The sequence below is a fragment of the Leptonotus elevatus genome, chromosome 9 (genome assembly GCF_054856555.1).
Source record: "Leptonotus elevatus isolate MCC_2025b chromosome 9, RoL_Lele_1.0, whole genome shotgun sequence".
Classification (NCBI taxonomy): Eukaryota; Metazoa; Chordata; class Actinopteri; order Syngnathiformes; family Syngnathidae; genus Leptonotus; species Leptonotus elevatus.
Window position 1 is genome coordinate 17,215,605 of NC_141247.1, and position 6,024 is coordinate 17,221,628.

A 6,024-nucleotide genomic window follows, 5' to 3' on the forward strand; every position below is an offset into this window, starting at 1 on the left:
CCAGTTCAAAGGGGCCTTCCCATGCATCCTGTTCCTTTTTGTCATCCAATCATCTTCCCCAGCCACTTGTGTCTTGTCCAGGTGTCTCTCGTTGTCTCGTCAGTTGGCTTGTGTTTTGTTCAGTCTTGGTTGGATCATTGTCGCTGTCACCACTGGTGTTTTGTTGTTACTTTGATTTGCGGTCTTTTCAGATATTTGTTGGTTTTGTTCACCCAGTACCCCTGGTAGTGTTTTTGCACTTGTAACATGCACTGCACATATCAGCCGACCGCAGAATCTGTCTGCCTGCGCTTTGATCACATTCACCAAAATCATGCTACACTACCTGCGCCACAACTTAGACCTACTATTACTGGGATCTAGTCTACATTCTGTCACCAAATTGTAAAGATATCATATTATAGAAAACACCCTCGGTCCACTGGAACATCCAGCATGGTGTAGCGCCGTCTGCCAAATTCCCGGAAAATGGGAAAGTTGCCCCGGCACGAAAATAAAACGCAAGTCTACGAAAAATCGTAAATAGTCCCACCGCTGTGTCCAACATCAAAATACAGTAGCGTAATACGCCTAAATGCCAATCAAAACGTTAGCAAAGCCGTCAGTGTTTACAGCATCACATACTTAAATAATATAACATCGCCGCGACATGCCTGGCTTATTTCTGCCTTGCCTCCCAACTTTGCATAATGACATTGGAGTGAGCGAGCAGGGACAAATAAAGCAAAGAACACACTTGTCCTCATTGGATTACATAACACAACGTGGCGGCGTGATGGGAAACATGGCCGGCGTGTATAGTGAAATGCATTATTTATGGATGTAAACAAGGCTGCCGCTGTTTTGCCCCGTTAATTAGAGTTGTTGGCTCAAAGAATGAAAGCGTCAAGCCGGCCGGTGTCCTCTGCGGGCTTTGCTAAAGTAGAAAGAGTTGTGCAGCTGTGTGATTGGCTCACGGGTCATTAGGTCTTCAATGGCGCATGTCCTCTGATCATGGCCGCCGCCGCCCTGCGTCACAATCGGTCAAATTGACGTCTTTGTTTGATGCAAAAGTAAGTCGGGTTCCATTTTTGGCTTCCTGAAAGTAACAAATGTATGTGGTTCCTTTTTTTTGGGGGGGGGGGGGTATGGAGGAGATTGAGCTGCAAAAAGCTTTTTCATTAGGTTTCAAGATGCTGTTATTGTGCTTTTTGCTTGAAATGTTGGAAAGAAAATGAAATAACTTCAACTCAAGAAAACTGAAATAAATATTTCTCTTTAGAGATCATGAATGTGACCAATATTTTACAAATACAAGGTTGCCTACTACTGTAGTGTTACTTTGGAATCATAAGATTCAAGTAAAAGTACAAGCTCGTCCTCCAAATAATTACTTGGGTAAGAGTAAGAAAGTATTGAGTGATGTGTGAGTAAATTCTTATTTATTTATTTATTTATTTTTTAAATCTGAGCATGAATGTCAAATAAAATCAAAATAAATGAATAAAATATGAATATGCTAATTCAGACCTTGCCAAAAAAAATCACTTACTGTCATTTAAAACAATAATGAATAAAGTCTTAATAATTATAAAACGACAAAAGATACATCTTTATCTAAATAAAAACAAATGAAGACAATGTCAGCCTCAAGAAATGGTCTTATATTATTTAGTTTCTGCTCGTAAACAACCCAATTGGATCACCAAGATAATCATATAAAAACATAAATGACGCAACAGTGGATATGAAAAGTCTACACACCCCTCTTCAATTAATTTAAAAACTGTCTCCGTCATTGATGTGACCTACATACAATATAACCTGTAGAACTCAATTGAATTTCTTAAAGTCTATTTAGAGATGGTAAAAATGAACAATTCAAATAATGTGGTCGCATAAGTATGCACACCCTCAGTGGCTGTGTTCAGAAGTAACCAATTTCATTCAAACTCAAATGGGAGTTCACACGCATCTTACACCATTTCAAGTACAAAAAAAAAACTTCTTTTTTTTGCATTTGAATACATTATTAACTCATTCACTGCCATTGACGGCTATAGACGTCAAAAATTCACTTAAACTATTTATTAGTTTTATATTTTTGTTTCTACTTTTGTTAACAAGAGTATGAAAAACGATTTATTTTTTTTACTGTACATTTAGAACAGATATAACATTTGTGATTAATCGTGAGTTAACTAGTGAAGTCATGTGATTAATTACAATAAAAAAATAATATTCGCCTGATGCCCCTAATAAAAAAAGAAGAAAAGATTATTAAAAATTAGGGGTGTCAGACGATTAAAATTTTAAATTGTAATTAATTGCATGACTTCACTAGTTAACTCACGATTAATCACAAATTTTATATCTGTCCTAAATGTACAGTAAAACAAATTATAGGTTTTCATACTCTTGTTAACAAAAGTGGAAAAAAATGTGATACTAATAGAAATAGTTCAAATGAATATTTGACGTTTATAGCCGTCAATGGCAGTGAATGAGTTAATGTGTTAAAATGTGTGTTTCAAGCAAGTGGGAAGGATTTTACGATCGGTAACTTCACTGTAAAAACGTTTTCTTTTTTTCTTCTTTATTATAGTGAGTTTAATGTTATCACAAATAACAGAATTCTAAAATTGTGTGCGATTTTAGAAACAAATTCCAAATTGTATGAGCTCCTACGCATTAGACTTTAAAGGTTCCTTAGCGGTTGCTCACTAACATATGCTAGCTCCCGTAGGGTACTTTGCTCGAAATGAGTAGAAGTGCTCCCTGGTAAAAGCAAATCTCTTTTGCATATTAATGTGCTGTTTTATGACGGTAGCAAGCTTTAACATACCTAGAAAAATGATGGAATAGAATCCTAACTGACGTTTGCCATTTTCTTTATTGTTCCGAATTAGTCTTTGACAAAAGTGTAGGTCATGTGACAAATGGAGCTGTTGCTTTTGACGGTTGACATTGCGACATGCACCTTACTGAATTGAGGTATGCAGATGTGAAAACGATGGATTACTTTTGCGAGCAGCGTATTCCATTATTCATTTCCATAAAGTATTTATTAAGCACTGTTGTTTTATTCATGTGCTAATTGCGATCATGCTGCATGGTGTAAATGGTAGCTGAAAGGTCAGGAAGTGGAATCCCCCAAGTGGAACGCACACTAGTTGGTTGTTCCACCATACCTAACTACATTTGAAATTATATTTTTATATTTTTAAGGTAGCGTAATTATTTATTAATGAACTATTTGAGCTCTTCTGTCCATTTTGAAAATCAAGTTTAGGTGGTCAAGTATGTGTGCATTTTTTTGTTGTACGGACTCCAGCGGCAGCCCATTTATCTGTGCGCGCGTGTGTTTATGCATTGACTTCAAACAGCTCCATTCTCTTGAGTGAAGCAGCAGTCCGGAATCTCCATGATGGACCTTAATGCATCCTGACATAATCATCATCATCACAGCGTGGAACATTCAAGTGTGACTTATCCAGGGCAGACCCTCACAGTGGAATTCTCTTCTTGTCTGGGGGTGCTGTCACTCATAATAATATGGTCCTGATGTCAACCTCTAGGGGGCATAGTTGCAATGACGTGCTGCAAATAAAATATGCCTCGTCATCAAAACTTCAAAGTTCAAAACCATATGAGACGCCATGAGAGCATTTAAGGGATGAATTCCACATTTGTAGTTAGCTTTTTCTTTGTCTTTGTGTGAATGTTTATTCATTAATTAATGTATTGCCCTTTTAGAAGGTACTCCAATGGCAAAGAGCTAAAGTAACATGATTGATAACCATACCGCCAGAAATTTAATTTTGTACAAAAGGAGTCATATATTTGTACAATGGAACCGTGATTTTCGTGAATGATTTGTTCCATAGAGTCTGACCAAAGCAATATTCCCTACAGAAAATAATGTAAATCCAATTAATCTATTCTAGAATCTGGAATCTATACATCAAAAAATATTAACAATAAAAAAATCTTAAGTTGGGGCAAAATTGCCATTAATAGACACCCTGTCAGAAGTCAGGACTTCAAAATAAAAGCTTACCAGTATATTAACAGTTTCATCATACTTCTATAGCATCATTTTGGCTTAATTAGGAGTCTGACTCTAATTATCTTGAGTACGATTTTTTAAAAACCCACCATGTGGCCCAACAAAGTGTGGCGGCTGGCGAAACCATTACTCTTTGCTTTTGTTTTGAAAGTATGACTTTTGGCAGGATATGTTACGTAGTTTCTGTACTGATGATAAAAGGATGCTGTCTGTTGAAACTTTTTTACATAACTTAAACAAAAATTGAGCGGATGTATGAAAACGGGGTTTGGGGGCGGGGGGGGGGTGGTGCTAGTGGGTTCCACTGTAAATATAAACACCACACAAAATGTATAGATTCCAGCAATACCTTTAAAATGCCACTAGGTGATAGTATCGCTGTAGAAAACATCTTCCGTTACATCTCCATTGTGTCTGTCGGACATCTTCATAAGGGAAGTCATTTCTACTTCAATTTTGTGTCAGTGGTTAACTTTACATTAAGTGTAATGATTACACTTATAATGGGATTATTAAATTGGCTAAACATTATATCCGATAGGAAATTGTATTTGAAATTAGAACAACTTAAAAGTCCATTTTAGAGCCTCCACTGTACACTATTTATTTTTATTATATTATACATTTTTCATCTTGCTAGTAGAGACCAACATTTCATTTCAATCTAAGTATCTAATTGTGGGTCCGGGATGCATGAGGAGCACTTCCTACATGTGTGGGCAGGGTGACATATTGTCAAGAAAACACCCAAGAGGAGACACTAGAAATGTGGAGAAAACCCACAGCCGAGACGAGAGCACCGTTATTATCCTCCGCCTCACTTCAAGAGGACATTTTCTATATCGGTGGTGCCGGAATTAATATGGAGGGGAAGAAAAAAAATGGCACATTTAATTGGGCAAATAATTATGGTGACACTCTTGAATCCCCCGCATGATCCAACTAAATCCTCGCTAGAAAGCCAAGCTCATGACACACATGCAGAAAACCCCCACCACTATACTTACAGTAAAAATAAGGTAAAATGACTCACCCAGGATTTTGACTCATGTTACTGCAGACTTTTGTAGCAAAAAGCGCAAGCCAGGAGGAAAGTGTGCGTAAAAGCCAGAATGTCCAAAGTTTGGGATCATTTTACACAAAAGAAGATTAAAGCAATGAATGGTTCTACTGCGAAGCAGAACTGGCTTACACAGCCGCACGTCTACAGTAAAAAAAAAAAATCGTTAGGTCATTTAATGTAGCCTAGCACTGCCAGTTCGAATTAACTGCCACCCCTCCACATGTGCTCAGGGATAGAAACAAACAAAATAAACACGTAAGCAGCTCAATGCAGACGAGCTAACGCTTAGCCAATTAGCAGCCAGCCCAACTTGACTCATTTACTAACTTCCGCGTCACTCAACAGGCCAGCCGCGTGCCCTTTAAAGCCACACACATTCAAAGTCGCAAATAATACAGCGTAGAATGCCCCATATGCATACTTTGTATTATGCATAAAGCTTTCAAATATACATAAATAATACAATAATTATGGTTTGTGATAAATGGGGGACAACGCGTGTACGTATTATGCAGTTACATACACGCACGCACACACAAACACACTGAAAATGTCAATATGCCAATTTACATACACATAAATAGATTGCACGTTTCTATCTGGCCAATTAAATATGTAGATAATGTCGCACGCGCACACGCGATGAAAACGTTAAGTTTCTATTTACATACTATATGTACAGAATGCAAACATCGGCCTGGTACAGAGGATGGATGGACAATTCTTACTGCATTTTGTTGTCGTGTGCCAGAAATGACAGACACAGCACACACGTGACAATTACGTTTTTGGAAGGGAAAGTCATTCCTCAACACGCCACATACGACAGGAAAAAAAGCATCAGATAATCTGGCCTATTTTTATTTATTTATTTATTTGTTGCCTGCTTGCCGGCATGTGTGCTTTAATGATG